The 25,746-nt window shown below is 39.5% G+C and overlaps 1 protein-coding gene and 1 non-coding gene across 4 annotated transcripts in view; both read right to left on the bottom strand.

Annotated features, from left to right (window-relative positions):
- GSK3B (glycogen synthase kinase 3 beta) overlaps positions 1-25,746 on the bottom strand; it is a 191,098-nt gene that overhangs the window by 148,707 nt on the left and 16,645 nt on the right. The window lies entirely within an intron of this gene.
- LOC132540549 (U6 spliceosomal RNA) lies at positions 12,894-12,998 on the bottom strand. Its single transcript, XR_009551748.1, has one exon. It is a non-coding gene; the product is annotated as a U6 spliceosomal RNA (small nuclear RNA).

The following is a 25,746-nucleotide window of genomic DNA, read 5'->3' as shown; positions in this document are numbered from 1 at the left end:
ACTACTCCACTCCTACTATCACTTCTGCTACTACCAGGAATCACACCCAGTTATGTACCACAAACAGGCAAATTAATCCAGTAAAGAAAAGGCTAGATAGCTAATAGTTAATGACATAAGTAGTTCTTTATTTCTGCTTTCATTTACATCTATACTAATGCAGTACTTTTAGAATAATTGTCCCAAAGTAATGTATCAAAGCTTAATACATTCCATCTAAATCATTGGTTATGTACACATGAAATAGAACAAACTGTATGATCCCTAATTGATGGCACAGAATATTTAAAAAATTCAAATATCTTTTTTTAATTTTTTATTATCTTTATTTATTTACTGGATAGAGACAGTCATAAATTGAAAGGACAGGAAGATAGAGGGAAAGAGACACCTGCAACACTGTTTCACCACTTGCAATACTTTCCCCCTGCAGGTGGAGACTGGGGGCTTAAATCTGGGTCCTTCCACACTGTAATATGTGTACTAATCCAGGTGCTGGCACCACTCAGTCCCAGAAATCAAATTTCTAAATACAAAAGAAACGTAGAAATGTAGGGAAATGACTACTAATAACAAAGGAGAAATGCTAATAATTAAATAATTAAGGCAAATTAAGTTCCTTTTTTTCCCCCCCCTCCAGGGTTATTGCTGGGCTCGGTGCCTACACCATAAATCCACCGCTCCTGGAGGCCATTTTTCCCCCTTTTGTTGCCCTTGTTGTTGTAGCCTCGTTGTGGTTATCATTATTACCATCGTTGATGTTGTTCGTTGTTGGATAGGACAGAGAGAAATGGAGAGAGGAGGGGAAGACAGAGAGGGAGAGAGAAAGATAGACACTTGCAGACCTGCTTCACCACCTGTGAAGCGACTCCCCTGCAGGTGGGGAGCTGGGGGCTCGAACCGGGATCCTTACACCGGTCCTTGTTAAGTTCCTTTTTAAATGGCTTAGCTAGACATGATACAAGGAAGACTCACTCTCCCCACAAATGAAAGTTTTGGGTCTCTTCACCCATACCTATACCTATTACTGATCTAGTATTTCCCTGGATATAGTAAAAGGATGTACAAGTTGTTTGAGGCATAACTGCTGCCCAACAGACCAGTTAGGAAGAGCAGTCACTTTATTCACCCAACAAACATGTCTGGAAGGTATATTCAATGCCTGGCTCCAGGCCTGGACCCACATGGTGTTAAAGTTAAATAAAAGAATATCATTAAAAGGACAAAAATGCATAATGAGTACAACAAAAGTTAATAGAAAGTATGAAGACAGCAAGAAATAAAATCACCTAGAATTTTAGGCTACTGAAATTAACATCTGTGTTAGACTTTGTAAGTCAGAAAATCTGTCAAAAAAGCAAACATTTCAATCAGCACTGAGGCCCAGCAACTAGAGGCAAAAAAAAAAGGGGGGGGGTTTATAGGGCATATACTCAATGGAGTACAACTTGGCAATTTAAAAAGATATATTATGTCCTCCAGAACAAAATGGATAAAACTGGAGATAATTATGCTTAGTGAAGCAAGGATGTGAAAGATAACTAACTACTCATGTGTAATATAGAGAACTGAAATGCATGAGTTTGAAGTAGAAAAAGAAAGTAACCAACCCAATTCTAATACTCTAGGAGAACTATAGGTCAAAGGTGGCAGCAGTAGTAGCATGGAACTATATACCAGTATTATCTTATAGATGATTATTAAATCACCAATAAAAAAACCCTAACGTGTATATAGACTAAGAAAAATGTTTAGATCAAAATATAAACATGGGGGGAGAATCTACAAGGGGAAGTATGCTGCAGGAAAACTGAGAAGAAACAAACTTAAGAGTAGAGTGCTAAGTCTTTGTAAGGAAAAAAATTAAGAACCTAAACATTAAAGAAGTTAATGAACAGGATTTAGGACTCTCTAAAGAAGAAAAAGCATACACACATTAAAAAAAGGACACAGTGGTCTTTAAAAAATGGCAGTCCAAAAACAGGTAAATCCACAGAGATCTATATAAAGATATTTGGGAGAGGAGGGATTGGGCAACAACAGCTAGTGGGTATGGAGGTTATCTGCTGAGGTGATGAAAATGTTTTTGGAACTTCATAACAGCAGTGGCTATATAACGTGAATGTACTCAGTGGTACTCAGTTATTTTATTTATTTATTTATTTATTTATTTTCCTCCAGGGTTATTGCTGGGGCTCAGTGCCTGCACTTTGAATCCACTTCTCCTGAAGGCCATTTTTCCCATTTTGTAGTCCTTATTGTAGTTGTTAATGTTGTCATAGCTGTTGTTGTTTTGGATTGGACAGAGAGAAATCAAGAGAGGAAGAGAGAAAGATAGACACCTGCAGATCTGCTTCACCACTTGTGAATCGACCCACCTTCAGGTAGGGAACTGGGGGCTGGAACCAGGATCCTTACACTGGCCTTTGCACTTTGTGCCATGTGTGCTTAACCCACTGCACTATTACCCAGCCTCCCTGAGTTATATTATTTAAAGTGGGTAATTTTTCATTGCATCAACTTCATCATAATTTGTTAAAATTACAGTGAGAAAATCAGTGGGCAAGCTAAAGAACAATGAGAAATAAAATTGAAGAGACCACAAGAAACCAGATTGTTTAAACCTTGAAAAGGGCAGAAGGGTAGGAAGGGAATTACATCATATTAGATTAACCACGGAGGGCAATTTTAGGGATCTCTTTCAGCTTCCTTAACTAGATTGAACCATGGCTTAACTATTTAAGTGAAAGGACGTGGGTTCAAGCCTCCATCCTTACCTGCAGGGGGAAAGTTTCTCACAAGTTGTGAAGCAGGGCGGCAGATGTCTGTCTCTGTCTCTCCCCGCCTCCCCCTCATCTCACCCTTCTTTCTCAATTTCTGTCTCAAAATAAAAAAAAAAAAGATGCAATCTGGATTACAGGAATGCTGTAACTGTGTATGAAATAAGATAAAAGATCTTGCAGGTAAGGGTGGGGGTAGATAATATAATAGTTATGCAGAGACTTTCATGCCTAAGGTTCCAAAGTCCCAAGTTCAATACAACAATACAACCCTCCCACACACACACTCCACCACCACCACCATTAGCCAGTGCTTTAAAAAATATATACTGCAGGTATAGCACAGCAACTCAAGAGGAATAGAACTGTGCTTTATCACTAGGAAAGGTGTTTTGGGAGTCAGTGAAATACTTGGATAGTGTGCAGCTTTGCCATGTGCATGCATTACCCAGGTTTAAGTTCCTTTATTTATTCAGGATTCTCTATGCTTACAACTTTCAACCTTCATAATGTGACTTTTTATTAGTTTTTCTCCATTTCTTGAATCTAAACTGGCCTGATGCCATACTTTAACCAAATCAGTTTGCCAGCTTTAAGTCCAAGATTCAAGAACCCCTGTTTACTTCACACTTGTCTCCTGGAAATACCCCTACATTATAGAACAAGTCCAGGCCAGACTGCTGGATATCTAGTGACACCTGTCCTGTTACCCTGTTAGCCCAGTAATAGATAGTCAACCACCAGATACAGAAGACCACAAAGAACAAGATAGCCCTAGCCAGTCTACTATATAAGAAGGAGAAAAATAAGTCAGTAAGTCTAAACTAGAAGCACCCAGCTGATCCAGAGACATATGAATAATAAATGGTGGCTACTTTAAGCCAGATTTTGGAGTGGTTTCTTATATATCTATAGCTAATTTACATAATAAGGTAGAAATAGTCAGAAAATATTAATCTAGCATGAAAGTCAGGTTTATGTCATCAAATTCAACTTTGTTAAGAAAGGTTTTGGGTTTTTATAATATATACCTGTAACTTAAAATAGAAATCTAATTAAATTCCTATAATTACTTCATGATTAGGAATCTAATACAGATTAACACCACCAATAAATAACCTGTCTTTGGAAGACAATTAGCACATGACAAAATTTACTGTATTTGTACTGTATCTTTATGGCTACTTTAACTAGAGTGCTTTGTGTTTTTTATTTGTTTGCTTTTTAGTTTTCATCTTGTAAAGGGAAGTCTCTAAAAGGTCCTAATATTCCTAATATTATTATTGTGGTTTTTAGCTTTCAGAAGCATTGCACAATAACAGTAACTTATTCTTTTTTTTTTATAACAGCTATTTGTTTTTGAAGTAACCTTGGTTTACAAAACTATGAATGTTTTTTAGAAGTATAATTTCAAACATCTTCAAAATGTGTTAACATCAAATTCAATTGGACCCCCTCCACCTTTGCAACCCACTCCCCCAATCCTCAGTTCTGCACAATGTTCCTTCAAACTTTATAACCTAGATGAATATTCTTAGGTGGATGTCTTTTACTTCAAAATTTTTTATTTGTCTTACCTGTCCTTTCTAGCATTTAGAGGTTCTATTAAGAAATCAGTTGATAATATGGGACCCTTCCCTTTTTTTATAGTTGCCTTTAATCTCTTTCCCTTCTTTCCTTCCATCCTTCCTTCTTTCCTTCGCCACCAGGGTTATCACAGAGGTCCAGTGCCTGGACTACAAATCCATCACTCCTAGTAGCCATATATTCTTCTGCTCCACTCCTCTCCCCCCCCCCCCAACCTCCACTCCATTTTATTTGATAGGACACAGAGAAACTGATCTTTCCCATTTATCTGAAAAATATGGCCCAGAGCAATGCAGCCTAGGTTATTGGGGGAATCTGAGCCAGTAAAATATTCAGTAGCTCACTTGGTTAGTGTCTGTCTGTTCATGCATGCAACCCAAGTTTGAGCCCAGTCTCCATCATACTAGAGGAAGCTTTTGGTGCCACAGTGTCTTCCCTTTCTGTGTCTCTGTCATTATCTGGAGAGGGGAAAAAAAAAAAAATTCAGTCCCTTTTCCCCCTCTTCTGACACTTCTATGATGTTTCTAGAGTTGTTGTCACCCCACAGTGTACTTGTATGTATTATCTTTGTTTTAGTCCTTTTTTTCTCATTGCTGTTTTTTTTTTTGGATGGCTCTCTTTTCCCTATTCATGTCCATTCCTATTTACCATATCAATCTTCGACGTCTTGTATTTCTGCAAATATTTCTCTATATTGTATTCTCTTTTTTCTGATTTCTATTATGACTTCTTTCAAACTTCTCTTGTTAAAGTTTTCTTCCAGTAAACTTTTTATTTCTGTAACATCCTTAGAATCACAGAAACCTTCTTTAGGAAATTTATGGAGCTCTGTTGAATTCAAGGCTGTCTCCAGATTGTTTCCTTGGTCCACTAGTGAAGAAGATTTTCTCTATCTCCCCATTATATTTGATTCTCTGTGAGGCCTACCATCAGGAGTCTGTGTTGGCAGAGCTTGGGCAGTCACCAGGGAGTTATAATCAAAAGTGTCTAGCTGAAGCTACAGCAATGAGTCTGGACCAAAACCAGAAATAGGTGGTTCCAAGTACACTGCAGACTGGTGAAATAACAGACTCTGGAAGTTCTAGAGAACTGATATACATGAACTTAAGAAGAAAAAGAAAAAAAGACAGAAAAGAAAAAGGATAAGGAAAAGGAAAGAGAAAATGAGAGGGGAGGGGAGGGGAGGAGGGGAGGGGAGGGGAGGGGAGGGGAGGGGAGAGGAGGGGAGAGGAGGGGAGAGGAGGGGAGAGGAGGGGAGGGGAGGTAAGGAATGGGGAGAGGGTAAGGAAACAGGAGAGGGGAGGGGAAGGGAAGGGAGGGGAGGGGAGGGGAGGGGAGGGGAGGGGAGGGGAGGGGAGGGGAGGGGAGGGGAGGGGGAGGGGAGAGGAGAGGAGAGGAGAGGAGAGGAGAGGAGAGGAGAGGAGAGGAGAGGAGAGGAGAGGAGAGGAGAGGAGAGGAGAGGAGAGGAGAGGAGAGGAGAGGAGAGGAGAGGAGAGGAGAGGAGAGGAGAGGAGAGGAGAGGAGAGGAGAGGAGAGGCGAAATGTTTCTAAGACTTTAGGATAACTGGTGGTTGTCTCTGGGAAGTAGGAGGATGGAGACAGAACTTTGGAGGTGGGTGCTGCATGAAACTACACCTATATGTACTAAATTATGTACATATATACATGCATGTATATAGTATCTCATAATCTTGTAGCCCACTATTAATCACTAATAAAAAATGAAAAAGTAAAAACAGTAATAGAGGGCTTCTCTTTGGCTCTAACCCCAGGTCTATTACTATGGAAATGAAATTCCAGTATAGCCACAGTGGTCTGAAATACAGCCAATGAAATTCCCACACAGTTCATAGGTTTTGTTTCCTATTGTTATAAAGTTGTAGTCATGGGAGTAGGTAGCATAATGGCTATGCAAAGCAACTCTCATGCCTGAGGCTCCAAAGTGCCAGGTTCAATCCTCTGCACCACTATAAACCAGAGCTGCTCAGTGCTCTGGAAGAAAAAAAAAAAGTTGCAATCACAAAATTGTAGTAGGTTTGAAGTGCCAAGATTTTGGTTCAGACTGCCCCCAGTTCACCCCATTGGAATTCGGTGTCTTATGGGTCTCTTTTTGACTGTGGCTTTAATGCACAGAACTATATGGGATGGCCTTTTACTTCTGGTCAGTTCACTTCTCAGTGTGCTTGCCACCTGAATGCTGAGCTTTTGAGAACATTGTCTGAGATCCAAGTCCATTTCTATAAAGTACTTCATGTACACTGGAACTCCACTATTATTGCAGAGATGAAGGAAAACATACCTTGATAACCTGCCATTAGCTCCACACGCCCTCAAATTATCTGTCAGACAATTAATCACCCTTGTGTATCTACACTTCCCCACTACATGTAGGTCAAATCACTGAATGAAGAGCCCAGGAAAGGCTCAAAACCAAGCTGACCAGCACTACAATACTAACTTTATAAATATAAAGCAGTCAAAGCATTCTTCCATGAAACAAAATACTAAACATTAACAGTTCCCGCAAATAGTACAAAACTGTTTCTCAATTGACAGGCATCTAATATGAAATCCCAGCAGATGACAGGGACATCTCTTCTGTTTCTTTCAATGAAAACCTGGCACAGCTTTAATGGCATATCACTGCCTATGCAAACATACTCTACTGCTAAAAGGATAATTTTGTATGGAAGGGAAGAATCAAGAAATTCATGAATAAGTGGATATGACTACAGATATAGATAGACCTGAAAATAGGAAGTACTTTAGAGGCAATGAAACCTTTAATAATTTCTTAGATAGTTCCTAAATTATTGTGATATTTTTACTAAACCAATCATGAATAAAAGTAAAATCTGTTCTTGTGGCACTTAAAACAACTTAAAAAAAAAAATCACTGTATGGGTTTAGAAGCATTAGCTTTAAACACCATTAACACATCCAGAGAAACACTGAACAATTTAGTTTACTATTTATAACCATACTAAATACTCCTCTAGGTTATAAAGGGGTTCTGTGGGTGTTTAGAGATATTCAATGGCAAGGACTATCTTACTCATACATTCACAAAAGCTACCAAGCTAGATTACCCATTCACAACACATTATTATACCAAATAGATACTGATTTTCAATAGGACTCAAAAATATTAATACCATTTGATAGGGGAAAAATGACTAAATTGATGGTTCTCAAAGAGCATAGATAATTTCACTACATCTTTTTTTAAAAAACAACATAAACAGTGAATACAGGCTTTCTCAGAGCTTGACACAAACCTAAACTTCCTGCCCTCTAAATACTGCCCTGCATTAAATTACAGGTTACCTGGTAGTTTTGATACTAACCCTGCAATATTCATGAGTCTCACCAGGTTACACAAATTTCCTGTCCTAAAACAGCCAGTTGACAACCTCTACCCTCCTACACACACACACACACACACACACACACACACTCACACTCACACTCACACACTCACTATCCCCCCCACCCCTCTCCACAAGTAAAATATATCATGCCAAAATTCTAGGCCATCTTATAACCCTTTATTCATTCTTAAATTCAGTGTCCAGGGTGGGTATAGAAGATTGCTCAGTGGTTATGCAAATAAGACTTTCAAGCTTCAGGCTCTAAGGTTCCAGGTGCAATCCCCCATACCAGCATAAACCAGAGCTGAGTAGCACAATGGTTTTTTTTAAAAAAAAAATCACATCAGAAAATGTAACAGCAGCAAATGCTGGAGAGGGTGTGGGGTCAAAGGAACCCTCCTACACTGCTGGTGGGAATGTAAATTGGCCCAGCGTCTGTGGAGAACAGTCTGAAGAACTCTCAGAAGGCTAGAAATGGACCTACCCTATGACCCTGCAATTCCTCTCCAGGGGATATATCCTAAGGAACCCAACACATCCATCCAAAAAGATCTGTGTACACATAGGTTCTTGGCAGCACAATTTGTAATAGCCAAAACCTAGAAGCAACCCAGGTGTCCAACAACAGATGAGTGGCTGAGCAAGTTGTGGTCTATATACACAATGGAATACTACTCAGCTGTAAAAAATGGTGACTTCACCGTTTTCAGCCGATCTTGGATGGACCTTGAAAAATTCATGTTAAGTGAAATAAGTCAGAAACAGAAGGATGAATATGGGATGATCTCACTCTCAGACAGAAGTTGAAAAACAAGATCAGAAACGAAAACACAAGTAGAACCTGAAATGGAATTGGCATATCACACCAAAGTAAAAGACTCTGGGGTGGGTGGGTGGGGAGAATACAGGTCCATGAAGGATGATAGAGGACCTAGTGGGGGTTGTATTGTTATATGGGAAACTGGGGAATGTTATGCATATACAAACTATTGTATTTACTGTTGAATGTAAAACATTAATTCCCTAATAAAGAAATAAAAAAATAAAGAAATGAATCACCAAAAAAAAAAAAAATTCAGTGTACAACCCCAAAATAAAGGGGGTCACAGAAGCACCTCAAGAAATAGTGTTTTCAAATGCCTCTAAACAACAACTACTCTAAACAGCTATCACAACAAATCAGACTAACTCAGGAAAAAATTTTTATTGTTTATATGTGGTGCAAGTTCTCAGTAATTATTATACACACATAACTATGTGAGTTCATACATATCTATTTCTTTTACAAAGCAACATCCTTCTAATCAAGACTTCCAGAAACAATGCAAATCAAAATCCTAAAGACATACTGAAAATTACAAAAACCTGACATTTATTGACTCTTCTTCCTTGCCAAACTATCTTAGTCCATTACATCATTTAACCTTCACAAAGGAAGTCCTATGAGGTAATTATCATCTTTAAGCTAAAGAAAGTAAAAATTTTGACAGTAGGTCATTTAAGTTCAGACTTAAATGAGTTAGACTTAAGTTTCTAAAACACCAACTATAGAGCTCTCTACATTCTTCATGAAAAACAGCAGAACACCACATATATCACAGACTTAGCATTAAGAAAGTAACCTCCCGCCCCAATCATCCTTACAATCTAGTGCTTAAATCATCAAACTCATTTAAAGCATAACTCTACAACTGGTGATATGAAAAAAAATCCCAATTTGTAGTTATTTGAGTGCCGTTCCTTCAATAGGCCCAGGTGGCTGAATAAAATCATCAAATAAAAAAGGAAGCTTCGGATGGGTCACAGTCCTTTGGTGGTGGGAATGGTGTTTATGTACACTCCTAGCAAAATGTAGACATACAAATCACTAGTTAATTAATATGAGAGGGGGAAAATCAATTGTATGTCTCAAAGTTTCTCAAAACACAAACTGAATCTTTTTAATATATAGGCTGTGTATTTGATATGCGGACTCTCTCAAAAGCCTAGACCAAGTAGATTAGAAGCATCCAATAGCACAGCTATATACAAGATACTGGATACTGTACAGCAAACCATAACAAAAGGACTTTTCAAAGTTAACCCAATTAACAAATAATGTGATGATAACATTAACTATCGATTGTCTTTTTGAACCCTAAGACAGCAGGAACTTCACATCTCCACTATAGAGCCCCTGCTTCCCCCAGTCCTGGAACCCTTGGATAGGGCCCATTTTCCCATATGCATCTCCCAATCCAAACCAAATAATATTGCATCCGCCGATCACAACCTAACCAACGCAACGATTGCCACCTCAACATGCTTCACCTCAGACTGTGTCCAGAGACTTCACGTGTGGAATGACAACCCTTCAGCTTCATTACTCAGGTGAGACCTTTCCTTTTATAGTATACTCTAATTTCATCTCAGGTGGTTCACTTTCTAACAAAGTCCCATAACCTAGATATACACCAGGTTTTGTGAGAGAGAGCTTATGTGCACACGTATCCATAAACTACTGCAAAATATATACCTGAAAGCAGTAGTACACTAGAGTTTGCAGTGAGTACCTCCCTAACACTTCCTCTCCACTATTCCAAGCTTGGGATCCATGATTGCTCAACAAATTGTTTGGCTTTGTATGTTAACTCTCTTTTCAGTCACCAGGTTCCAGATGCCACCAGGATGCTGGCTAGGCTTCCCTGGATTGAAGACCCCACCAATGTGTCCTGGAGCTCAGCTTCCCCAGAGACACACCTTACTAGGGAAAGAGAGAGGCAGACTGGGAGTATGGACCAACCAGTCAACGCCCATGTTCAGAGGGGAAGCAATTACAGAAGCCAGACCTTCTACCTTCTGCAACCCTCAACAACCCTGGGTCCATGCTCCCAGAGGGCTAGAGAATGGGAAAGCTATCATGGGAGGGGGTGGGTTATGGAGATTGGGTGGTGGGAATTGTGTGAAGTTGTACCCCTCCTACCTTATGTTTTTGTTCATTAATCCTTTCTTAAATAAAAAATTTTTTTAAAAAAAGAAGCTTCTACAACCTTAATCCTTACAAATTCATGTCATTCTCTTCATTTCCCTATCATTTATACCAATAACTTGTGTAGACTTTCAAATGATATTCCTATTTGTTTGTTGCTATGATAATTCTTATCACAAAACATGTATTTTTCTTCATTAATCTGCAAACTTAGTTGACGGGGAGAACCATGTCTTGTTTTTATCCAAAGCACCTAGGAACACAGAGACTAGTCAAGGTAAGTCTAGTAGGGGAATAATACCAAAAAGCTAAACTATTTATTTTTTAATCTTTTTTTTAAATGGGGGATTTAACTCGACAGTAAGTACAATAGTTTGTAACATTTCCCAGTTTTCCACATTACAATACAACCCCCTGGGTCCTCTGCCAATATGCACCAGGACCTGAATCCTACCCCCAACCCACCCCACCCCAGAGTCTTTTACTTTAGTGCAATACACCAAGATAAACAATTTTTTTTTTTGCCTCCAGGGTTATTGCTGGGGCTCAGCATCCACTGTTCCTGGATGCTATTTTTTCCCTTTTGTTGTTCTTGTTGTTTATCGTTATTGTTATTGTTATTACTCTCGTTGTTGTATAGAAAGAAAAATGGAGGGGGGGAGACTAGGGGGTGAAAGACAGACATCTGGAGAGCTGCTTCACTGCCTGTGAAGCAACTCCCCTACAAATGGGGAGCTGGGGGGCTTGAACAGGGATCCTTACGCCAGTCCTTGCGCTTTGTGCCATGGGCGCTTAAACCACTGTGCTACCACCTGGCCCCCGATAAACAATTTATCAACAGTTAAGTAGAAATGTATGTACAGGGGGTCGGGCGGTGGCACAGTGCGTTAAGCGCATGTGGCACAAAGTGCAGGGACCGGCATAAGGTTCCCGGTTCGAGTCCCCGGCTCCCCACCTGCAGGGGAGTCTCTTCACAGGTGGTGAAGCAGGTCTGCAGGTGTCTATCTTTCTCTCCCCTTCTCTGTCTTCCCCTTCTCTCTCCATTTCTCTCTGTCCTATCCAACAACTAATTGCGTCAACAAGGGCAATAATAATAACCACAACGAAGCTACAACAAGGGCAACAAAAGGGGGGGGGAAATGGCCTCCAGGAGCAGTGGATTCATGGTGCAGGCACCGAGCACAGCAATAACCCTGGAGGAGGAAAAAAAAAAAAAAAAAAAGAAATGTATGTACAGTTCAAGTTGCTAACATTTTAATACAGAAATGGCCTACATCACTGTAAAGCAATAACAGCTTATCTGTAGTGCTATAAATATTCAAAGTACTCTTTTCTAGTTTATGCTTATAAGTAGGAAACTTTAAATTTCCTACAATGTCTATGCAACACTTACATAACTGACGAGGAAACAATATTTTCTGGAGCAAAACACCACTATAAAATAAATGAAAGCTTGTCCTCTTTTTAGGACATCATGCTGTACAACTAGATGTTAAGGCTGGAGAATGCCTCAGAAACTTCAAAGAATACACCAAATTAGGGATACATCAGACTGCAGCCAGAGAAATAGCTCAGCTGATGTAACACAGGACTTGCATGGGCTTTCAGTTAAAGCACTGATACTCACTGCATGTAGTAAAGTGGTTCTAAGACTACTAGGGGCTACTAGCTCACTCTCATATGAAACTCATATGATATAAACAATAAAGTCAAGTGAGAAACAGACAAACATATACACTCAACCAGGGCAGAAGACAAGATAGCTCACTCAAGAAAACAACTATTATCCTGGCACCACATGAGACACAAAGGACAGGGGAAGTTTCACAAACAGTAGAGTACTACTTTGGTGTCTCTCCTTACTCCCTCTCTGTCTCTATGTGAAATTAATTTTTTTTTCACTGTTACCAGAGTGATATCCTGGTGTCTGGCAAACACTACAAATCCACCACTCTCAGCAGCCTCCCCTCTCCCCCACACACAAACCTTTCTATTTTCTTTCCGTAGAACAGAGAGAAATTGAGAGGGAGGAGGAGCTAGAGAGACATAGGCACCTACAGCAATCCTTCACCTCTCATAAAGTGTCCCTCCTGCAAGTGGAGAGCAGAGGCTCAAACCTAGGGTGTGTGGTAATGTGCATGCTCAACCAAGTGGCTACTGCCCAGTTCCCCAAATTTTTTTTCAAAGAAAAATATGGAACATTCAATGAATTTGCGTGTCATTCTTGTGCAGGGGATGCTAATCTTCTCTGTATCATTCCAATTTCAGTATATGTGCTGCCGAAGAGAGCACCAAAATTAATTTATTTTAATTAATTTATTTTTAATAGAGACGAAGAGAAATTGAGAGAGAAGTGAGAGAATACCTGCAGCAATGCTGCTCATAAAGCTTGCCCATACAGATAGAAACTGGAAACTTGAACCTTGCACATTGTAATGTGTGCACTCAACCAGGTGTGCCAGCACCCAGTCCCCTTCTGTGAAATTAAAAGGGGGAAAAAAGGATAGCACTACTGTCCTACCCAAAAAAAAAGGGGGGGGTGGAGGCTGCTGGGAGCAGTGGATTTGTAGTGTTTGCCAGGCATACAGTATAGAGTGACAAGAAGTTATACATACAGCAAAATGTGCTAAAACTATTTTTAAAATATTAATAGATTTTGTGAGAGATAAAAATCAGAAGTACTCCACTCTGGTAATATGTGGTACTAGCAACTAAGTCTACAGTTTCTTTCATAGAAGTCCTGTGTTCTACCACCTGAGTCAACCTTCCCAGCAGCTAACACTATTTTGATAAACAAAACTGACCCAATAGACTAAGTAAACAGAGACAGATTTACAATTTCAACCTAGCCAGTGAATTTTATATGAATTTTATGTGATTTATATGAAAATAGACCTTTCAGCAGAAAATGTTGGCTTAAGACCTGGGGTGATTAAAAAAAAGTATACTTGTGGTTGGAGAAACAGTTCTACAAATAGAGAATCAGACTTTCAAATCTGAGGTTCCCAGTTTGATTGCAGGGAACACATTGTACCACAGTGTTGCTCTAGCTTCTCTCTCTGGCTTCTCTCTGGCCTCTCTCTCTCTCTCTCCCTCACACCTCCCTTCCCTCTGTTTCATGTGAAAAAAATCTCTCTAAAATGCAATATAATGAATCTTAAAAAAGAAATCTGAAAAAGATAGTCATATTCAATCCAGATTTAAAATCAGTTATAAAAATACAAGAAAATATAATTCTCAATCTATATTCAAATCTAACCCTTTAAAGGGCTTATGATGGCCAACACTATTTTCACAACAATAATAAGATGGCATTTGCTTCTTCACTTTCATTGTCTTAAGTACACAGAAGGGTTTTCCAGAGGAAACATTTCATGTGATAAGATATCTTAAGTGTTTTAAATTCAGAGGCAAATATGAGACTCCAGCTTTTTTTATTTCCCAACTATCGTATAAGAAGATGCAAAACTGCAAAACTTTCCAATCATTTTTCACTTTGGAAAATACAATTTTTCATTTAAACTATAACATTAGCACATAAAGGACTTGTTTCTTAATAAATTTTTCAACTCTAACGTGGTATATATCTATATATAATAACACACATAAACAAGAGACTTTGGGATCAACAATAGCTTAAAATTACAAAAGGGTTCTGAGACCAAAAAGTTAGAGAAACATCTAAGCATGAGCCACAAAAATAGAAGATCGACAGATATGCTGTCATACATATTTTAAATCTGTAAGTAAAGTAACAGAAGCTGACAATCTGGGTGGAAACAAAGGAGTCACAATATTCATATGTACAGAGCTTTTCACATCACTAAGAAAAAAAATAAAAATACCAGTTCCAAAATGGAAATGACCAAAACAAAACACTACAAAAAGGGTCAATATGTGTGTAGAAAAAAATTACCTTCCTAGGGAGCTGAGAGGTGGTACAACCGGTTAGCACATAGTACTAAGCAAAAGAATCCGGGTTGGAGACCCCATCACCCCCAAACATACACACCTGCAGGGGAGACGCTTCATGAGCAGAGAAAAAGGTCTGCAGATGTCTTTCTCCCTCTCTATGGCCCACTCTTTTTCTCTGTATTATCCAATAAAACGGGAAAAAATGGCCGCCAGGAGCAGTGGATTCATAGTGTTAGCACCAAGCCCCAGCAATAACCTTGGAGGAAAGAAAAAAAAAAAGAAAAAAAATATTGCTACAAAATTTATCAGTAATCAAACTGACAATGATATTTTTTAAATATATTATCTTAGTAAGAAAGCAGAGTAATGGATGTCCGTCCATACAAATTACTGTTAAGAATACAAGTTCTGATCTCTCTAAAATCTAGAACCACAGATCAGAAATTTTCAATTCTCAACCTCCAACTCTATCTTAATGGGACAAAAATACAGCCAATTTCCAATACAGTTATATTCATTGAAGATAAGCTATTACCTGATATTTCAAACTGTGATTTATAAAGATAGCTCTGATATAGTAGATTTTAAGAAGTTACGGTTTTTATGGTAATTTTAGTAAAAGGTAACATATATGTAAAGTACAAGAATGCACCTAGAAATGTAGATATGGGTTAAACATATTTTATGCATTATCACATTTAATCTTCCAAACCATGATGTAAACTGCCCCTCTTAACCTCAGTTCTCTTACATATAAAACTGAAGTAGTCTCATAACTATGAAAAACTCAACCACAAAACCATTACATGGTGGAGCCTTTATGTGATCTTATAATAAACACTGGAACCCTGTGTTAAATATCACACATATATCAAAAGATCAACAGTGAATCAACGAGCCTATCTATCCACTGCAATTATCTTTTTTCTTATATGTTATATATATAAATATATATTATATTTATTTTCCTTTTTGTTGCCCTTATTGTTTTATTATTGTTGTTGTTATTGATGTTGTCGTTGTTAAGACAGAGAGAAACGGAGAGAGGATGGGAAGACTGAGAGGGGAAGAGAAAGACAGACACCTGCAGACCTGCTTCACCACCTGTGAAGCGACCCCTGCAAGTGGGGAGCAGGGAGCTGGAACAGGGATCCTTAAGCTGGTCTTTGTGCCTCGAGTCACGTGCGCTTAACTCACTATGGTACCACCCGACTCCCTTTATTTTTTCTTATATATATTTACTACTAAATCTGTCCTGTGACTTTTGTATCTTCCACAAGAGTCTAGCAGAATGTCTAGCATATAATTGGCCTTAAGTGTTGGATGAATAAATGTGGGGGTCTTGGGACACCTAACACTGTCTAATAGAGTCTCATTACAACTTAAGTATATAAGACTTCACAGAAAGCAGCTGTGTTAACACTGAACAGTTTTGACTAAAAAAAAAAATCAAATTTCTTAATTTCATGCAACTCATTTCCTCACAATATCTTATTTCCAAGCCATACACCTGGAATGAAAATAAGTTGCTGGGATGTATCTCAATTTCAGGGAGCAAATATATACTTAAACTTTTAGTCCAAACACCTCAAAAGGACCAAAAAGTCAAAAAGAATTTCACAGTATGCTAAAAGATTTCTCCCCTACTGACCTTTAGTCTTTTATTCATCTAACAGTAACTGATAAGGAAATAAATTTATTAAAAAACAATTGTTCTGGAATTATTGAAAAATTAGGGAAGAAACAACTTGTCTATATTTCATTCTTTTACTAGAACTACAGCAAAACAGGAACACTACAAAAACTGTGGAACCCTAATCATCTGTAAACATTCAGAATAAGTTTCACTAATGTCAACAGAATAAAATATCCAATCATCCAACATACTTAGAACCTACTACTCATTCAAAAAATATTTACTGAGCCTCCAATATGCCATGTATTGTCTTAAGCTCTGGGAATATACAATCAACTTACAAAAATAAATTATATATTATAAAGTGGTTAAAAATGTTAGAAAATGTAGAGGGGGCTGAGCGATAGCACAGCAGGTTAAGAGCACATGACGCTAAGTGCAAGGACCGGAGTAAAGATCCCAGTTCAAGTCCCCGGCTCCCTACCTGTAAGGGGGGGTTGCTTCACAGGTGGTGAAGGAGGTCTGCAGGTGTCTATCCTTCTTCCCCTCCACACCCCCCCCATCTTCCCTTCCTCTCTTGATTTCTCTCTGTCCTATCCAACAACAACGACAGTAGTAACAACAATAGTAATAACAACAACAATAAACAAGGGCAACAAAAGGGGAAAAATGGCCTCCAGGAGCAGTAGATTCATAGTGTTGGCATGGAGCCCCAGCAATAACCCTGAAGGCGCAAAAAAAAAAGTAGAAAGATTGCCAGGACAGCTCACTTGGATAGTGCAAGTTGCTTTGTTGTTGGCACAACCAAGGTTAAAGCCCAGTCCCACCACAGGGGGGAAACTCCAGTGCTGTGGTATCATTCTTTCTCTCCCTCTTCCTCTTCCTCCTCCTGTCTCTATCTGAAAAAGTCAGTCTGGTAAAGATCCAGGGATGACAAATTAAAAAAAAAAAATTATAATCATACACACACACACACACACACATACACACACACACACACACATTGTGTGTGGGGGGGGAGTGTAGGATCAGGGGCAGCAGACACAATTTTTAAAAAATGTCAAAGAAAGAAAAACAAATTAACAAGGTTTTAAAAGTAAAACTATGTAAAATTCAGCATAAATTTTAGCCGTGCATAGATCAGATTAGCAGAAGATTGTTTTAAAATTTTTTTTTCTCAATTTTTGAAAAAGATTGGAATAAAGCAAGTGTAGACCTCATAAGACCTTAAAGAAATTATTTTCTTTTTCTTTCTTTCCTTTTTTTAATGAAAGAAAAACTAAATTCTTACTGGAAAAGAGAGAACATTTTACAATGCCATGAAAATATAGCAAGGTCTTCATTTTATCTCATTGTTATTATAAAGCTAGCTTCATGTTAACAGAATTAACATTAAAAAGACTGTCAATTTGCTTTGTCAGGCTTCAAATTTTACATGCATAAGCTTAACATTCCATGCAACAACTACAGCACAACTTTTCCATTTCTGTAATCCAGAATTAAACCCTATGTTTATATAAAAATTAACTTGTAGGTTTGAATTGTTACTAATACAATTCAAATTTAAAAGTGTTGAGGAAATTTACTGTTTACAGGAATCCTGAAGAAAGTCTTCAGCAACAAATAACATTAAAAAAAAAAAAAAACATTCGGGGTAGGGGTAGATAGCATAAATGGTTATGCAAAGAGACTCTCATGCCTGAGGCTTCCAAGTCCTAGGTTCAATCCCCCACACCACCATAAACCACAGCTTATCTGTGCTCTGGTAAAAAAAAAAAAAAAAAAGAATGACAGGATTAAAAATAACAATTACAAAAAATAATCAAAGGTCATAGGTTAGTATAAGTACCTGAGGATATACTGCTTTAGCTCTTTATTTTGTTACAATCAATTAAACCACTTTGTACATATTTCTGTGCAGTGCACTGTCTGCATTATGAATTTTAACCTGCATCATTTTTAATCCTACCGCATGGACTATAGGACTATTGAGAAAAGTAAATAAATACAACATATGAGCACATTTAGGCACTATTATTGTTGCTGCAGGTGTCTATCATCCCCTTACATCTTTATTTCTGGCTGTCTCTGCCCAATATATATGTAGAATTTAAATAAAGAAAATTATTGGGGATACTAGGGAGGCAAGCAGTGGCACACATTATAAAGCACAAGGACCAAGGTCCTAGCGCTCAGTCATCATATGTAAGGGGAAGCTTCACAAGTGGTGAAACAGTAGTGCAGGTATCCTTTCTCTATCTCCCCCTCCCTTCCCAATTTTACTGTCTCTGTCCAAAATAAATAAATACATAAATTCTTTTTTTTTTTGCCTCTAGGGTTATTGCTGGGGCTCAGTGGCTACACTACAAATCCACTGCACCTGGAGTCTATTTCTCCCTTTTGTTGCCCCTGTTGCTTATTGTTGTTGTTATTGTTATTGCTGTTGTTGTTGGGCAGGACAGAGGAAATCAAGACAAGACAGAGAGGGGGAGAGAAAGATAGATATACCTGCAGACCTGCTTCACCGATTGTGAAGCTACCCCCCGCAGGTGGGGAGCTGGGGGCTCATGATTTTTCACCTCATAAACTAACTTCAAAATCTAACAGGTTGGTTCTTCTTCTTCTAGTGTTTGCCCTTCTTCCGTAGCCAGTCAACAGCATCAGGTTGAGCCTGATGTAAAGTTTCGAGACCTCCTTTGAATCTGGAGAGGTGGCAGTCGTTGACTATGTGGGTCATAGTCTGTCTGTAGCCGCAGGGGCAGTTCGGGTCGTCTCTGGCTCCCCAGCGATGGAACATAGCGGCGCACTGGCCATGACCTGTTCCATACCGATTGAGGAGGGCCCAATCATAGCGTGCTAGGTCAAAGCCAGGTTGACGCTTGCAGGGGTCTGTGATGAGGTGTTTGTTCTTTACCTCAGCTGACTGCCAACTCTGTTTCCAAGAGTCTGGAACAGAGAAGTTCAGTGTAGGCGTAGGGGACCAGATTGGGTGACGAGACGTCAAGTGTTGGACAGGATGGGCGAAGATAACTGCGGATATTGGCAGGTCCGGTCGAGCGTAGACGTGGAAAATGAACTTAGATGATGCCGCATCCCTACGAATATCTGGCGGGGCGATGTTGCTAAGAACTGGCAGCCATGGAACCGGGGTGGAACGGATGGTTCCAGAAATTATCCTCATGGAGGAATATAATTTGGAATTGACCAAGTGGGCATGGGGGCTACGGAACCATACTGGGGCACAGTATTCTAACAGGTTGGTTAGATAGATAGATAAGGCCCTGGGTTCAATGCTGATACCATATGATAAAAGAACAAAGAAAGACAGGTCTACTGGAGCTCCATGCATACTGAAGTCGTGCTTGAGGGTGTTTATGGGTCTGCTTGTCTTTTACTGATTTTCAAAAATGAATAAAAGATGAAGGCTGGGGGCCAGGTGGTAGCGCAGAGGGTTAAGCACACAAGGTGCGAAGCACAAGGACAGGCTTAAGGATCCAGGTTCCAACCCCCTGCTCCCCACCTGCAGGGGAGTCGCTTCACAAGCAGTGAAGCAGGTCTGCAGGTGTCTGTCTTTCTCTCCCGCCTCTGTTTTCCCCTCCTCTCTTGATTTCTCTGTCCTGTCCAACAACAACAACAACAGCAGTAACAGTAACAACAAGGGCAACAAAAATGGGAAAAATGGCCTCTAGGAGCAGTGGATTCGTAGTGTAGGCAACAAGCCCCGGCAATAACCCTGGAATCAAAAAATAAAATAAAATAAAATAAAATAAAATGGCTGAACCATGGATGTAGCTCAAGGGCAGGGCACATGCCATGCATGCATAAGGCCCTACGCTCAGACCTGAGCAAGTTATAGGGAGCCAGGAAATAGCTCACCCAGTAGTGTGCATATTTTGTCCTCTATGTGTAAGTACCCAGGAAACAGCCTGCACCCACTAAACCTGCTACTGGAGGGAGGATAAGTTAAGAATGTGTGCGCGCACGCGCGCACACACACACACACACACACACACACACACACACCCCAGGAAAGGTAAAAATAATATAGGCACAAAGTCCTGTAAAGCCTGGCAGGAAAAAAATATTCAATTTACCAAGTATTTTCTGAAAGTTTCCCCTTTGAAGCATGAAGTTTATCTATAAAAAGCAAGGGAAAATGACAAGTACCCAGTTTATTCTTTCCTTCTTCCTTAAAAGGGAGCAAGATAAATCTTTCTCGCTCTCTTTTTAATTATCTTTATTTATTGGATAGAGAAAGCCAGAAAATTTAAAGGGAAGGAGGAGATAAAGAGGAAGAGAGACAGGGAGAAACCTGCAGACCTGCTTCACCACTCACAAAGTTTTCCCCCAGCAGGTGGACCGGGGGCTCAAACTCAGGTCATTATGCAGTGTAACATGTGTGCTCAACCAGGTGTACCACTACCCAGCCCCCAGTTTAGTCTCTTTATTGCTGACTGCTGCTTAAAATTCCAGTGGGCAGTTCATAATAGTCACAATAGTAACAGAGTAAGGTCAAAAGCATAAAAAATTAGGAAGCCCCAGCATGCTTCACTTCAGACTGTGTCCAAAGACTTCAGGTGTGGAATGACAACCCTTCAGCTTCATCACTTGGGTGAGACCTTTCCTTTCATAGTATTCTCTGATTCCATTCCAGGTGTCCCATTCCCCAATAAAGTCCCCAAACCTAGATATAGACCAGGTCCCTTGAGATAGAGCATATGTTCACACATGTCCATAAACCAGGGAAAAATATATACCTGAAAGCAGACGTATACAAAAGTCTGCAGAGTACCTCCCCCACAACACTTCATCTGCACTATTCCAGCCTTTAGGTCCATGACTGTTGAACAATTTGTTTGGCTTTGTATGTTAACTCTCTTTTCAGCCACCAGGTTCCAGATGCCAGCAGGATGCCGACCAGACTTCCCTGGATAGACGACCCCACCAGTGTGTCCTGGAGCTCCGATTCCCCAGAGACCCATCCTACTAGGGAAAGAGTGAGGCAGACTGGGAGTATGGATCGACCAGTCAACACCCATGTTCATCAGGGAAGCAATTACAGAAGCCAGACCTTCCACCTTCTGCAACTCACAACGACCCTGGGTCCATATTGCCAGAGGGATAGAGAATGGGAAAGCTATCAGGGGAGGGGACGGGATATGGAGACTGAGTGGTGGGAATTGTGTGGAGTTGTACCCCTCCTATCCTACTGTTTTGTTAATGTCTCCTTTCTTAAATAAATAAATTAATTTTAAAAAATGAGGAAGCCAGAGAGATTAGTAGTTCATTCCCAAAACAGCATAACACTGCTTAGAATAATATGGGCATTACTAACCAAGAGACTTTCATACAGATAAAAGATAAATGGGGTGAGGGAGACGGTGCGAGCGTGTTAAGCACACATGGTGAAGCACAAGGACCAGCACAAACCCAGGGCTCCCACCTACAGGGCACCTGAGGGGTTTGCCTCAGAAGCAGTAAAGCAGGTCTGCAGGTGTCTCTCTTTCTCTTCCCGTCTTCCCCTCCTCTCTCGGTTTCTCTCTGTCCTGTCCAATAACAACAACAGCAACAAATGGGGAAAATGGCCTCCAGGAGCAGAGGATTTGTAATACTGGCACCAAGACCCAGTGATAACCTTAGAGGCAAAAGAAAAAAGAAAAAAAGGGGGTGGGGGAAGAAGAGAAGAAGAAAATTTGCATCAGATTCAATTATAGTTTTTTTGTTTGTTTGTTTTTTTATTTAAGAAAGGATAAATTAACAAAACCATAGGGTAGGAGGGGTACAACTCCACACCACCCAATCTCCATATCCCACCCCCTCCCCTGATAGCTTTCTCTCTATCCCTCTATCCCTCTGGGAGCATGAACCCAGGGTCATTGTGAGTTGTAGAAGGTGGAAGGTCTGGCTTCTGTAATTGCTTCCCCGCTGAACATGGGCGTTGACTGGTCAGTCCATACTCCCAGTCTGCCTCTCTCTTTCCCTAGTAGGGTGGGTCTCTGGGGAAGATGAGCTCCAGGACACATTGGTGGGGTCTTCAGTCTGGGAAGCCTGGCCGGCATCCTGATGACATCTGGAACCTGGTGACTGAAAAGAGAGTTAACATACAAAGCCAAACAAATTGTTGAGCATCAATTATAGTTTTTTGGCTCTATCAAGTTCACTTTTATCCACTATCTAGTTCCTACCACCACTCTGGACTGTTGTACTGACAAGTGCCATCCAAATCTATCATCTTTTAAATACTATGAATTAATACTCACACATTTCTTGTAAGTATAATCCAAAAAATTCACCAACATAAAAAGCATGGCTTATATTTTTCTGATCCTCTAGTTAGACAAATAAAACATTTATCAACTGGGGCCAGGCGGTGGTGCACCTAGTTAAGTACACATACAACAGTGCACAAGGACCAGGGTTCAAGCCCCTGGTCCCCACCTGCAGATGGAAAGCTTCTGAGTGGTGAAGCAGTGCTGCAGGTGTCTCTGTCTCCCTCCCTCTCTCAATTTCTCTCTGTCTCTATCCAATAATAAATAAATAAATAAATAAATAAATAAAACATTTTATCAACTAAGAAAAATTCCTCAGAAGCAACAAAAAAAATTCAGGTCCTAAGAAGTTTAAATCAATTTTTTTAATTAATAGTTGAAGAATAGGGAGACAGCATGTTAATTATGCAAAAGAATCTTATGACTGAGGCTCTGAGGTCCCAGATTCAATCCCCAGATTCAATCTCCTTATGATAAGGAGAGCTGAGCAGTGTTTTGTTATCTATCATTAAAATAAAATAAAAATTTAATTAAAAAATTAATAGTTGACTACTCTCATGAGCCACAAAAACACTTCTTAGAAAGAAAACCATAATTATGGCATGAGGAAAGTGCTCACCCCGTAGTCTGTGCCTTGCCAAATACAAAACCCCAGGTTCAAACCCCAGAACCTGTGGAAGTTTTGCAGGAAGTAACACAGTGTTTTGGTCTTTCTCTCTGAAATTAAAAAAAAAAAAAAAAAAAAAGAATAAATGAAACTTTGACTCAGGAGCAGTGTATAATCCATGGCACAGGAAAAGGAAGGGAGGGGAAGTAAACATTGATTATCTTAAGATTTAGTCACTATACACTTAAGAATTACTGTTTTGGGAGTGGGGCGGTAGTGCAGCGGGTTAAGCACACGTACCTGGCGCAAAGTGCAAGGACCCCGGTTTAAGCCCCCAGTTCCCCACCTGCAGGGGAGTCACTTCACAAGCAGTGAAGCAGATTTGCAGGTGTCTTTCTCTCCTCTTCTCTGTCTTCCCCTCCTCTCTCCATTTCTCTCTGTTCTATCCAACAACTACTACATCAGTAACAACAACAATAAAATAAGGGCAACAAAAGGGAATAAATAAATATTTAAAAAAAAAAAAAGGGAGTTGGGCGATAGTGCAGCGGGTTAAGCGCAGGTAGCGCAAAGTGCAAGGACCTGCGATAAGGATCCCGGTTCCAGCCCCCCGGCTCCCCACCTGCAGGGGAGTCACTTCACAGGTGGTGAAGCAGGTCTGCAGGTGTCTATCTTTCTCTCCCTCTCTGTCTTTCCCTCCTCTCTCCATTTCTTTCTGTCCTATCCAACAAGGACTACAACAATAAAACAACAAGGACAACAAAAGGGAATAAATAAATACTAAAAAAAAAATTTTTTTTTAAATTACTGTTTTATGGCTCCCGACCTGCAGGGTGGTTGCTTCACAAGCGGTGAAGCAGGTCTGCAGGTGTCTATCTTTCTCTCCCCGTCTTCCCCTCCTCTCTTGATTTTTCTCTGTCCTAACAACGACATCAATGACAACAACAGTGACTACAACAATAATAAAAACAACAAAGGCAACAAAAAGGAAATAAATATTTTTAAAAATCTTTTTTAAAAAGAATTACTGTTTTAAATTTCTAATTTATTTCTCAATACCCAATATTAAAATGCCAAATAGGTAATGAGAAAATTAATGTGCAAAACCAAAAATGATGACAGACCAATTATAACAGGAAAAAGGATGGAAGCAGGTGAAGTCTAATGCTTGCCTTGATTTAAGCTATGTATGATATTAACCAGTCTCAAAATCAAGACTTGCAGGTTACCAGAGGTAACCACTTTTGCAAAGTCATCCACATCTCTTAGAACCATAAGGCTGGTAAAAATAATAGGTGAAGACTAAACGTCCTGTATTGGAATTCAGGCTCTAGTATCTCCTAGTATCTGATCTGGTATCTTGCCAAACTTACCTCTCTAAACCTCTATTTCCTCAGGCAAGCATAGTAGGGCATTGCTCACATCTGAGACTGCTGTATGAAACTGTATGTTTTATCCACCTCTGGTAGTCAATTGTCTTAGAGATAAGCTATGTTAATTTGCATTAAATCTTTTTATTTTTAAGAGGTAAAAAATTTAACTTTACTGGGACCAGATGGTGACACAACTGCTTGAGTGCAAAGGCTAAAATACATAAGGACCCAGGTTCAAGTCTCTGATCCCCACCTGCAGGAGGAAGCTTCACAAATGGTAAAGCAGTGCTGCAGGTATTTCTCTACATCCCTCTCCCTCACCCACTTCCTTCATGACTTCTATCTTTATCTAATAAATAAAGAATATTTTTAAAAAATTAAGTCAGCTTTTACATGACAATTACATTTTCCTTGAAAGTAATATAACAAAAAGTACAAGCTCCTTCCCTAAGACTTACCCAAAGAAATTGTAATTTGAAGTTGGGGCGGTAGCACAGTAAATAAAGTACTGGATCCTCAAGTATGAAGTCCCAAGTTTTACCCCTGATATAGCATGTGCCAGAGTGATGCTCTGGTTCTTTCTCTCTCCCTTTCTTGTAAATAAAAAAATGGCGCTTTTTTTTTAATTATAATAATTCAACCTGAGTGAAGGAGATAACATAATGATTACTCAAAGAGACTCTCATGTCTGAACATAACCAGAGCAGAGCGGTGCTCTGGTAACAAACAAACATTTCAACTAAACACATAATTTTCCTATTCTATTTCCAAATTATAAAAGGCAGGTATTGGAGAAAAGAACTACTTCATAGTATGACCATGAGATTTGCTGACTATGTATGGTCCACTAAACCTCAATGTCCCCATTTGTCAACTGCACTTCCCTTACAATGTTGTGATAGAGACTAAATGAGATAGAAATAAATTGTATAGTACAGTACAATGACATAGCTTAAGTACTCAAAAACTTTTTTCTTTTTAAAAATATTTTACTCATTTATTGGATAGAGACAGAAACAAACTGAGATGGAAGCGGATATAAGGGTAGGAGAAAGAAAGAGATTACTGTAGCACTAATTCACCACTGGTGATATTTCCTCGCTGCTGTTGTGGAACAGGCTTAAACTGGGTCCTTGAGCATGGTAACGTATGCACTCTACTATGTATGCTACAGCCCAACTTTTTTCTTTCCTACTAGCAGTAAGATCCTGAATAAATCCAGTAATTAGACCTCACTTCA

This window comes from Erinaceus europaeus, chromosome 9 (genome assembly GCF_950295315.1).
Source record: "Erinaceus europaeus chromosome 9, mEriEur2.1, whole genome shotgun sequence".
Classification (NCBI taxonomy): domain Eukaryota; kingdom Metazoa; phylum Chordata; class Mammalia; order Eulipotyphla; family Erinaceidae; genus Erinaceus; species Erinaceus europaeus.
Note: the sequence above shows the minus strand (reverse complement) of the source record. Positions and strands in the feature narration are given on the sequence as shown.